This window comes from Agelaius phoeniceus, chromosome 1 (assembly GCF_051311805.1).
Source record: "Agelaius phoeniceus isolate bAgePho1 chromosome 1, bAgePho1.hap1, whole genome shotgun sequence".
NCBI classification, from domain to species: domain Eukaryota; kingdom Metazoa; phylum Chordata; class Aves; order Passeriformes; family Icteridae; genus Agelaius; species Agelaius phoeniceus.
In genome coordinates this window covers 8,666,249-8,679,300 of record NC_135265.1, presented here as the reverse complement: position 1 = coordinate 8,679,300, position 13,052 = coordinate 8,666,249, and positions in this window count along the sequence as shown.

The window sequence follows — 13,052 nt, the reverse complement described above, 5'->3', positions numbered from 1 at the left end:
AAGTGTACCATTCTGAAAGAAAAAACAGAAATTTTTGATCATATTACTTTTTAAAATTAATTTAAGTTGAAATTCTCTGCATTTCTCAGCAAGGAAGAATAGAAAAATGTTCTCAGGAGGAAAAAAAAAAAAGCTGGACAGTAGATTTTCATTCATAGATCCATGAGAAATCATCCATAACAGTGCTCATTGCAAAGGTTGTTTTCTGAAGACCTCTGTTTCCCCAGGAGCAATGTTGAACAAGAGAAGCCCAGTTATGATCAGAGCTGAGAGTACTGGTGGCATCTCCAGCACTGGCAAAAAGATGGCTTCTAGTTGAAACCTAGGTGCAAATTTTCTTGCCTAAAATGTGATGGATTGGCAGATTTCAGTCATTCCAATAACAATTTCAGAGAGGAAGGATTGCAGATGTACTTCTTCATTCAATCTAGAATGAAAAATTTCCCAGCACAATAATTTTTAATCCTGCTTTTTAAAAAAAAATCAGAGAAAAGTTGTTAGATTTCTATGTCAAGACAAAAAAAGTGTAGATTTTGATCAAAAATGTCAATGGTTTTGCTACTTAGAAACACATCTTTATAGTTTATGTCTGCATTTTAGAGGGATTATCTATTGGTTCTGGGAACTCCATCAAATTCAAAAATAAATTAAGTTCTTTGGAGAGGAGATATTTACGATCTCCCATAAACTATATTAGACCTCAATAACTCTCTTGGGGCATTCTTTGGGCTGCACACATATAGAAAACCTGGTCTAAGAGAGTCCTACTCAAACAGGTTTGTTCAGAGAGAGGTATCCATTTCTTCTGTATGAATTCCCACAAAGTGATCTGCTCACAGTGAGATGAGGGGTTTGAAGAAAACACTGGATTTTCTTTCCAATCTGGAGAGAAACAGGTTCCCTGTTTTGTTTCTGGTTTTGTTGGGTTTTTTTTGTTTGTTTTGTTTTGATCTCCTTTGCTCTCAGCCCATGAAGCTTTTTTGTTCTGTAGAAAATCATGAATAACTTATATTTTAAATACTGTAGCATAGATCTCAGAAACTATGCAGTGTTTTAAGAAGGCCTCTCCAAAGTCATGGGGATGTTTTACAGAAATAGAGAGTCCAGATGCTTTGTCAAGACAAGATCTGCCTTCTTTGAGCTTGTCAATGCATTGCACTGACATAATCAGAGGTAAATATTTGAAATCATGTAGTCTGTGAATATGCCAGATGAGGATATTACTCCTATAATTATTGACAGTATATGAACCAAACATGACTTTTATGGAGTCATTCCAGTGCATTCTGCCAATACATATCAGAAGTAGTGTTTGCAATAATTTCTTTTGAAAAACGTGGGTCTATAACCCTCAACAGGAAGTTGCATGCCTTCCTTGGGGAATAAAAAGATTGTACAGAAACTCCAAGAGTCTGAGGAGGACTCTTCAACCCTCCTTTAAGAAGACTGTGCAGTCAGCAGTTACCTGTGAAGTACCTGCTGCTGGGGAATCTGCAAAGGGCAGAAAGGGGGAGTTGCAGTTCGCTCTTGATGAAGCACAGCAGATGATGTACAGTGTTGTAGCCAGGGCCTCTAATATGTACTTGCTCCAAAATCTGCATTTTTAATAGTGAACCTATGAATACGTGTAAATATGCTGTGATCCTGATCACATCATAGGTAAAGATGAACATGATCCTGATCTGGGATCAGGAACCAAAGTTAGATAAGTTTCTTGGGATCATTTCTTAGTCTGTCCCACGTGTTAGCAGAATCTAAGCAGAATTTAAGAGGTTTTTAAACAGCAAATTTGAGGGTTCTAACATTTTTAAACTTTAGGGGGGAAAAAATATCAAACAAGAAAAACCTCTATCTTAAATTCAGGGTGTGAGAGTGATTTAATACATTAAAAGGACTAGGATTAGAACCAGCAAGACAGGGCTTTTCAGCATCCCAGCCAGCTGGACATGGCTTCACAGGTCTCGGTCTGTGTGGATCACAACAGGAGTACACAATAGGTATAAACAAAGGCAGAATTTAATTACAAGTGTACATTTTTTATTGCACAATGGTCTTTCAAAAATGCCTATGTGAAGTAGAACCATGAGGCTGAGTTTGATCATTTGTTGGAGGTTCTTTGTTAAACAGAATGAGTGCAGTGTAACCCATGGAATACGCTGACATCTTATGGGCCTGACATTTACTCAGGTAATAAATTAAAGTAATTATGTTAATGTATAATAAATGCATTCAACAGGAAATAAAAACTGCACAGTGCAAGAACAAAAAAAAAAATCTTGTTTTTCTAAGTGGCTGTCATGTACAGAACATTAAGATCTTAGAAGAGGTTTTTTGGAGGCTGATAATCTAAGCATAGATTGAAATAATCCTTATTTCTAGGGAAAATAATAGTGAGCTTTTAAACAACAGATTAGAAAATGTGAATGCAAATTAAAGATACCCATTAGATATAAAGATATCCATGTTGTGTTTGTGACTTGAAAAATGAAAGGTGTGGAGTTCTTTTGCTTCTTTCCTCTGTAGGACTTGCCATTCACAGCCTGATTCTTGATTCAACAAACAACTTGGGCAACATTATGCTACCTGAGTGACATTTTCAAAAGCCACTTATGGATTCAAGGAAGCACTGGGGTGGCAAGGCTGAATTAGTCACCACACTGCCTCTCACCTACCATAACGAGCCACTCAGGCTCTCCCAGCTTCCTGCACCTACAAGCAACATGAGCTTGCCTAGACTGATCCACAGCATCCAGCTGGGCTGGTGGATGAGAGGCTGGACATGACCCAGCACTGTGCCCTCGCAGCCCAGAAAGCCAGTTGTGCTCTGGGAAGCATCAAAATTATTAGGTTGGATGTTAGAAAAAGGTTTTTCACCCAGAGGGTGGTTGGGCACTGGAACAAGCTCTCAAGGGCAGTGGTCACAGCACCAAGGCTGACAGAGCTCAAGAAGCATTTGGACAATGCTCTCAGGCATGTGGTGGGATTCTTGGGGCTGCCCAGTGCAGGGCCAGAGACTGGACTTTGATGATCCTTGTGGTTCTCTTTGAACTCAGAACATTCTGTGATTCCATGATTCTGTGGAAAAGAAGGGTGTCCAGCTGGCTGAGGAAGGTTGAGGGAGGTGATCCTGCCCTTCTGTTCTGCCCTCATGAGAGCCCACCTGCAGTGCTGTGTCCAGCTCTGGGGTCCCCAACATAGGAAAGACATGAATTTGCTGAAGCAAGTCCAGAGGAGGCCATAAAGATGCTCAGAAGGCTGGAACATTTCTCCCATGAAGACAGAGTGAGAGAGCTGAGGTTATCCAGCCTGGAGACTTGAAGGCTCCAGGGACACCTTATAGCACCTTCCATTACCTCAAGGGACCACATATGAGTTGGAGAGGGACTTTTGACAGGGGCATGGAGGGATAGGGGAAGGGGGAATGGCTTCAAACTGAGAGAAGGGAGGTTGAGATCCTAGGAGGAGATTCTTTCCTGTGAGCATGGTGAGGCACTGACACAAGTTGCCCTGAGAGGCTGCAGATGCTCCATCCCTGGCAGTGTCCAAGGCCAGGCTGGATGGGGCTTTGAGCAACCTGGTCTAGTGGAAGGTGTCCCTGCCCAGAACAGGGGATTCAAACTAGATGGTCTCCAAGGCCTCTTCCAACCCAAACCATTCTGTAATTCTGTGATTCTGTGATAAACCTATCCTGTACATTTACCACAAGTGAGGATGCCCTCTCACAGTGATTTGTGAAGCTGTCACAATTCAGTTCTGTTCCAGAGATTGCAGATGCACAACTCATTGCTTAAAAAGGATCACTGTGCTGCCAAATCACCAGGAGTCCTTAAAACCTTTTCCCCCTTGGCTCCAGCCAAGTTCAGAGAATACTGCTGGCCAAACCTCAAAATGGTTATTTACACAAAAAGGTGTTTAAAGGGAGAGTTTCCTGTTGGCTCCAAATAATTAATTCTTTCAAAATTACTGAAGCTCACACATCATTTAAAACTGCCTACTCAGCATAGATACTCCAATTATGTAAGTATCCAGTCCTGTTTGAATCACTCTGAATATAATTGCAGCAGCAATATCTAGAGATGAGTTTGGCCAGAAAGCTTTAAAATGTGTGGATGACACCTTCAGCTAAGACAAGAGAGGCATTTCTCCCACTGCATCCTATCAGGAGCAGCTGAGGACTTTATAAAAGTTTCATTTTGCTACATCAGATTGGAAATCATAATATGCCTCATTCTGTAAATTGTTCCACTTACTTCAATGGGCCTTCACACAGATAAGGTGAAGTACAAACAGTACAAATAAAAGGGGAGGCTCTTTGAAGAAGAGATGTTCTTATATTTGTTTGGGTAAAGCAGAGTAAGGTGCTTCTCTCTTGGCTTCTAAGCTTTGCTGCAATAAACAGAAATGAATAAAAATAGCAATATCAAGCTGCACCAATGTCTGCAGCTTGTTTGGCTTGCCCTGGGATTCAACTGGATATTAATGCATAAAAATACTGATTAAAGCTGAGCAGTTTTGCCCCAAATTGAATTCATTTTAACGGCATAAAGGAAAGGGAAATATTATCCTGCTCTTTGCTCAGCATATTTAGATATAATGACATAATATGCACACATTCCAAAAAATTGCCTGTCTTCAGGTAGTGCATTTTGGAGTGATTTCAAATTCCCTTAGGTTATATCAGCAAAATGCTTTCCCCTGCCTCAAAAAACACTAAGTTCTCAGTGCCCAATTGCCTGTGTCACCTTGTTTACATGGTGGGTAATTTTCTAGCCTAAGGTCTGTGCCTTATTTTGTCAGGCTGCCCTTATGCTACTTTGTGACGATTTTCAAGTCTCCATGCATAAATTATGATTTATTTTGCTTTCTGAAAGAAAGGCTGAGTGAAGTAATAGAGTGTGGGGTTTTTTAGTTTTGGTTTTTTTTTATGATGAATATTTCAAGAGTGTGCTTTTTCCTTCTGAAGAAAACTCTGCACCTCCAGCAAGTATTTCTTTTTTCTATACAGAAAAATAAACACAGAGAAGAGGTGAAATAAAAACAGCATCTCTTGTTTGAACCTTCAGAGATGCAGAGATCTCACAACTCCAGCACTGGGGTGAGAGATGCATCATATTCCTCCTTGGTTATCAATGTTAACTTGTATTTAGCATGGTTCACTGTGTGCTATGGTATTGCCACTGCATTGTTACTCCATGTCCACAAAGAAGCCATGTACAGAAAACATGGTTATATGAATAAAATAAGCATCAACATCAACATTGCCTGATTCTGAGCACTAATGAAGCAAATTGCTCTTCAAAACCTAGATGTTTTTACAACAGCAAGGAGCAAAAGATAAGGCCATAATTGAACTGTTGCCCAAAGGCAATTACTGATTGGAATTGATTCATTCCATAAACAAATTTGACCAATAGATTATTTGTCACGTTACAGCAGATTTGGGCAATACTGCTGCAGTTGTAAAGGAGACACAAACATCGAGCATGAATAGTTAACACAGTTTGTTACCCTGTAGAGCTGCTTGTTGAATTACCCAAAGAAATCTCACTGGGAACTGAGCAGGGCACTCTACTTTGATGCTATAAAACCATAGTGTTACCTCCCTGCTTTTATGTATGAATCTGAGGAATTGTTAACAGCAGCACAAGCAGTTTGCTCTGAGCAACACAAATGTGATGGACTTAACATCAAAGTGATGCAAAATCCAAAAACAACAGAAAGGCTCCTGTTGAATTCAGAGGACTTTGAATCGAGGCCTACCAGGGCCAAGTCTGCTGTTCTAATGGGTTTTCTAAGTGGATCCTGTGGAAAAAGGATTCCAATTTATTGAATCCAAGGATTACTGCTGCTTCAAGCTACTGCTTCTGCAAAAATCATTGGTTCAGCTTCTTTCCCCTTCCAGCCCATGACAAAACAGCACAGGAGCTCCGAGCTTCATGGTTGCACAAAGAGCTCTTTGCACTCAAGAAACTTCCCTCCCTCCCTTCCTCTTTCCCTGCCTCCTTCCCTCTGTCCTTCCCTTCCTCTGTTCCTCCAGTAAAGATGCTCCAGAACCATCTGAGGTAAAAACAATCATTGCTGCTACTCAGAAGGAGGCTGCATGAAAGAGGTCTTTGCATCATCATCTGTCAGAAGGTAGTGAGGTTGAGGTGCTGTTACCCAAATCCTTCCACACTTGAAGGTTAAGCTGCTGAATTGGGCACTGCTAAATTATTTCTCAAACCAATATGGAAGCTCAGAATGATGTGCAGTGTGACAGACTGCTCCTAGTTCTGGCTTCACACTGGATTCAGAGCTGGGTCAGTGACTTAAGGTTTCTACAAAAAAAAATCAGGTTTTGGTTTTGTCATTGGAAACCATTCACATGATTTGAGACAAGAGAGCAGAAGTCTTCCTGAACTGTCACACAATCCAGTTGCAGATGTGATCAGTGAAAGATGTTCTGAGGTTTTCTGATGTTGATTTAAGTAACTTTATGAGTTGTCTGTGTGGAGGATTGGGCCCTTCTCTGCTCATAAGGGTATATCAGCTGATGGAGCATCCCATGTGCCATTTCCTCAGCTCTCATATCTGCATCTTCCCTTGGAAAGGACAGGGTTTTGTTAAGCTTTTAGGAACATTTCAAAGCCCTTTTTTCCACTCTCAAGGTGTTTTAGAGGGAAAGGGCATAAATGAGCAATGTGATAGATACAGGGAGTTCTTGTTTTGGTTGGGCAACAGATGAGGCTTGTGGGTAATTTATTGCACTATAATTGTGTTATGTGATATCGATGCTGCAGTATTAATGACTGCAAAGTGCCCAGATTGATTCAGATGGCCATTTACTGTCATTATTACAAATCTAAATAAATAAATAAGAACAGTTGAACTGATGTAGCTGAGAAATGTTTCAAAGTCACCCGGTGACATACATGTAGGCTCTTGTGAACAGGGAGTGACTCAAACAATATCAGGGACACATTTTATTGGGGTCAGAAAGAAATAGAACAATTAAGTCATTTTCAGTCATATACAATATATTAGGAACTGTTTTAACAAGCGCATTGCTAAACTGACTGGCATGAACAAAGCGTTTTAAAAAGCTGGGGTGTAAATATGCCAGGGAAAAAGAAAGAAAACATGTAAACTATGCTCAAAAATAGTCTGCAAATGTAAGGAAACAAGAAAAACTAAGACAATCATGCACATACCTCTCCTGCTACCATGGACCAGTGAATACAGTGGTTACCATGGCTGAATCTGGCTATGAGGTGGACTTTAGAGGGCAAGCTTTGTTTCTGATCTCTGCCCAAACAGAGAGCCTTGATCCAGTCTGTTGGTTTGTGTACTTTGAACGAGCCAACCTCACACTGCAAGAGCCAGCAAGTTAAGTTTGAATTTATCTCATGCCTTCAGGTTTCTCTTAGCATCCCCTGTCTGGCTCTCATATCACACAGAGGGGGAGATGTGCTATCACTCGATATTCCAAAATATGACTCTGCACTTTTTCCCTAAAACACAACTGTGCAAGTCAGACAGCCAAGAGTTACTTGCATTTCCCAATGCTTTTTATGTATCCATGGGTTTTTTTTTTTCTTTTCTGAAAAGAAAAAAGTACATTAAAATGTAGATCTTGCTAAAGGGTAATAATTCCATTAACCATTTGTGGGGAGTATTAATACATATTAAATATAGGCTCTTTATTTGCACTAAACATTTTATTAGCTTCCAGAGTCATTGATACTGAAAAAGATAAGAGCAAGTCTCTTACAATAAACAGCTTCCTTATACTGAGCTACATTTGTGGATAGGTGGGACCCAAAGACAGCCAAGTAAGAACCTGCTGTATTGATCTGCATGGAGAAAAAGATCTTTTTTGGCTCTTCATACACCCACAACCTCTAATGATCATTGACTCTGTTGCCCAGATAAATTCCTTAAATAAACAACCAAAACCCAAATTAACATACGAACCATTAATAATCCAGTCAACAATTTTTATAACAATGACAACAAGAGAAAGACACAATTTCTTTTGAAGGTTTATTCTTAGCAATGTTTATTGTGATGCGAACTTTGAATCTAAGTCACCTGCCAATGACCAGGAAAGCAAGTCAACTTTACAACTGGGACTAAACATTAGATATTCTTGTACTCATGGCTGCTGCTTAAGCAGCTTCATCTCAGTATGTTCTCATTTTATAGGCTATCAGAAGCTAAGAAATATGTATTGTGGCCATTTCTCGCCTCACAATTCAATGGACAGAACAACAAGAAAATAATTTTTGGATATTTGGCTATAAAGCTCTTACAAAAAACCTGAAAAATAAAGCTCCAAAACTTGCCCATTTGGTATGTTGCTGCTTTTTTTCCCTTTACCTTTTTTTTTTTTTTTTTTTAACTTAACACCTGCTTTCAAATTCCTACTGCAGAAAAGCTGTGTAAGCCGTGAGGAAGGTGCTCGGGGGTTACTCCCAACATCGAGCTCCCCTAGTGGCTGCTTCCCTCCCACCGTCCCCGTGGACAGAAACACCTCGGTTGGGATTTTCCCCATTCATGACCAGAAGGAAGTGACTGCAAAAGGGATGCGGATTACAATCCAAGAAGGAAAAAAAAAAAAAAATTATACTCACTCCCACCTGGGACTTTTGGAATGAGAAACTGTTGGGTTATTCAAGGAGAAATGAAAAGACCTAAAAGAGAAATGTAAGGGTTTCTCTATAAACCTATAATCAGACATTACATATTGCCCTGATGAAGATAGAAGGAAACCTGTGGGAAATTCTGCTTTAAAGTTTGGTTCAACAGCAAATACAAAACAAAACCTAGATAACAATGTCTTATGAATCATTCTGCCTACAAAAATTTTTGCATGTATGATGAAAGGCTCTATTGACCATATCCAAGACAATGATCAGCATTAATCCACTAGCAAATGGATATAAAAACTGCAAAATCAATGCACAGTTATTCTGGAAAGCAAATATTTTCTGCTTCTCCATACACACAAAATGGTTTTTTTTTTCTTGTAGCAGAAATGCTCACAGACTAATGTCAGACTAAGGGCACAGCAAAGCAATACCAGGTTTCATCTGCATGGTTCCCTGAATTTTACTGTTAAACCAAAATGTGTGGAAAACTACAAGCTTAATTTTTTTCTTGTTGGTGCCAGGGTTTTGGGGTTTTTGGAAGAAAATGCCAAAGAACAAGACTTGTTCTGCTTGTCATTATACAGTTGCCAGCTAGCCAGTAATTCTGAACTGAATTTTCTAAGTTGATTTTCAAGATAGGTATTGCAATACAAGGAGGATGGGCAACAGGGATGTGCACCAATTCCTTTAATGAAAAAGGGTTAACACTGCCATGAAGGAGGGTGGGGTATATAAAAGAATCAAACAAAACTTCAGGTGAAAATCTAGCCTGAGTGTCCTTCTATTTACACCAGTTTTGCTCTAGTATAACCTCTGTTTTCACTGAAGTTATTGATGATCTGCTTCTCTGACAATGATTGCCGCGATCCCAAATTTCTTGGGAAGCGCCACAGGTGCAAAGATGCTACGAGAGTGAAGCCTTCATGCTCTAAAAATGGATAATTTATTTTAAAAATTATACAATAAGCATGAGGACAAATGTTGGCTATTGAGGATGATAAATAGCTAAGATCCAGTTAAAAGTCACACAGCATTTGCATGCGTAGTTTTCTGTATTTTGAGATTCATCAGCCAAAATATATCAGTACAAGGAAAATCTGGAAACTTCAAATGGTCAATGAGCAACTCTCTTGCACAGTCTGAACCCTTCCTTAGCTTTATGCAGAACCTGCAGCCATCAGCAAATCCAAATTTCATAAAAAAGAAGGTAGCAAATCCAAATTTCATAAAAAAGAAGGTAAATTCTGATTCTCAAAGAGCTTGTCTGGGCGTTGGGTGCATCCATCAGTGCCCCTCTGCAGCCCAGGCTGGGTGGGGATGGCCCAGGACAGTGCTGGCAATGGCCCCATCCAGGCCACCACAGTGGGAGCTCCCGGTGGGTTTGGCTGACCTGGAAGAGCCTGTGTGCCAGCGAGGAGTGCGGGGCCATGGGGCTGTGCTGGGTGCCAGCACTGGGACTGAGTGGGGTCCATAGTGGATGCTCCACCATGGTGGGAGCTTCAATGTATTTGGCTGAGCCCCTGCAGAGCCTGTGTGCCAGCGAGGAGTGTGGGGCCATGGGGCTGTGCTGGGTGCCAACACTGGGACTCAGTGGGATCCGTAGTGGATGCTCCACCATGGTGGGATCTTCAATGTATTTGGCTGAGCCCCTGCAGAGCCTGTGTGCCAGCGAGGAGTGTGGGGCCATGGGGCTGTGCTGGGTGCCAACACTGGGACTCAGTGGGGTCCGTAGTGGATGCTCCTGAGACTGTGGTGTGGATGAGGCTCTGGATGACCCAGGGACTCAAGCACTGCAGCAGCGTTTTGGGGGCTGCTGAGGAGCTCCACGATGGACCTGGCGCTGTGGGCAGGGCAGCGGAGTGGGGCAGTTCCACCGCGGGGCCTCGCTCAGGGGCCTCTCCGGCACCCTCACGCTGGGCAGCCCTGCGGGACCGGGAGCCCATGGGGACTGTGGCGGCTGTGGGCTCTGGACCCTCCAGAGAAGGCGTCGGTGCCGGCCGGGGGCTGCTGCAGCTTTGGGGCGTTCGCTGTGGAAGGTGTGGGGCGGGCAGGGCTCGGCTCGGGGCTCCCTGCAGCCCGGGGCCGGGGCTGGGCCGGCGGGCCGGGGGCAGGGCCGGGACCCCCGCCCCCCGTGCTGCCGGCAGCGCGGAGCGGGGACTCGGGGGCTGTTGTTTTCCCAGAAGCTGTGGCATTTAAATAATAATTAAAAAGAAAGAAGAAAAGCTCCTGGTGAGGAGGAGAGGCAGGGCGCATCCCGGAGGCTCGGCGGGGCGGGCGGGAGCGCCGGCCCCGCTCCCCCCCGGCTTCCCCCGGTGTCCCCCTGGCACCCCCGGCTCCCCCCGCCCGGCTCCCGGCGGGGCCGCCGCCAGCTCCAGCCTGCGCTGAAGCTGAGCAGAGCCTCCCCGCTCCCCCAGCTCTGCTTTCTTTCACATCTAATTTGATAGGAGGGGGATTTCGAGCTTCCCATAGTTACAACTTTTCTTGATTTCTCCCTTCCCCCCCCCCCCCGCGCATTTATTACTTGCATTTAATTAATTCCTTCTTTGCGTTTCCTTCCCTGTTAATCTTTGGGTGACTGCTTTGTACATATGGCAATCTGATAATGAGGGAGTTTGTCCTTATTCTCTAGACTTCTTCACTGCGATGTCCACCCATCTAGTGCCTGGGATATCGATCTTCTTTCCATGGGGAGGGGGACAAGGTAAGAGGGATGATAAAAGTTTTGCAGTATTCCACACCATTAAGAATAGCTTTTATTCCTTGGCGCTGTTTAATCAACTGTTATATCAAGTCATGCTGTTTAGGCAACCACATCAAAAGAACATACCCTCTTTTGTATAAATTATATATTCCTTGTATCTGTCTTCTCGCATGCACGCAGACGGGGAGATAAAACTTAAGTTTGTTTTTTAATAGCATGAAGCAGGTATTTAGCTGTTATACAACTTGTTTCTGCAACTAAGTTGGTTGATAACAACCCAGGAGCCAAGCTACTGACTTTCTAACTTTTTACCCATTTCCAAGTCAAAACTCCTCAATTTAAAGGTCGGAAAGAGAAATTGACGATTCACTGAAACTCCACAAAGAAACATAAATAGCAGAAGAAAAGCATAGTCTCAGAAAGATGAAAGAGCACCAGTCAGAGTCGGCATGAGACCACTTCGGACCACTTCTTTTGCCTCTTTTCTAAAGTTTACCTGAAAAGACTACTTTGTCTCTTGAAAAGTCCGTGCTGATCTGTTTGTTGCAGTTTACGGATATACAACTTTTTTACCACTTAAAAACTGATTTTAAAATCCATTTTCAGGGTATAAGTTGATTACTATTCAGCTCAATGTCACAGACCAGAAAACTTCCATCTAGTTTTTCACCCCAAAGAGCTCTTTTTATTTCTTTTTTTCCCTTTTTCTGTCTCTTTTTTCTTTTTTAAACCCCACAACTTAAATAAAGTTTATTTTTTTGGATGTGTTTTGTTTTTCTGAGAAAATGGACTTTGAATTACTTTAGCACACCGTCCCGGAATTTTTAAGAACTCCTAAAAAACTCCTGAAACTTTCTAGATCCTAGGACAAATTGTATTTTCTTAGGACCAAAAGCAAATGAGCACTTTGCAGGCAGAGAAGTGTTTGTTCATATGGAACTCTACTGTTCTGTCTAACCTGCTCTATCAGCCTCATCTCTGCAATTTTGCTCGTCTCTCAACACCTTTGTCTGATTAGTAGCTTTTGGAGATCGGGATAAAGACATCACTTGCCACGCTGCATGAGATAACAATTAATTTAACATTAAACTTATCCCCTTTCCATTCACTTTGCTTGGATCGATCTCTGTTAATTGTGTTTGCGGATGCTTTCAACACTATGCTTTTCTTAAAAACTTAATGACACCCCGCAAGGAGGTGTAAGAGTCTAAAACGCTCCACTCCGACTTTGACCAAAGAAACAAAGAATATAGCCCCAGCGTGCTCAGGAGACCATCTATTTTTAATCAGTTGACTATTCGTGCACTTCCGAAGATACAACGTTATTTTAAACTGGGTGATAGTCCTGATTTTATTAAAAAAAAAAAAAGTGCCACATTGCAGTTGTGTGATACACAGACACACTAACTTCATTTAACTGCCGCTTCGCATCAGACCTGTTTCTGCTGTTAAAGTGGTCATTTATCAGCTAAAAGGCGAGTGTGTTTAAAAATGTATGTCTTTGGGAGGGAGAGCAATCTCCCTTTTCAGGGGCAAGAAACCTGTTACAAAGCCATTTAGGTGGGTGCGCTCTGAAATGGCATTATTCCCCCCCGGGGCGTTAATATTACCCAAGTGTGTTCCTATTTGCACGGCTCCCCGATATTTCGGCATTTTATTTAACTGCCCTTAGAAACTTGATTTGCACTGAAGCAGCCTGCTAATCTTAATTTTTTTCCCCT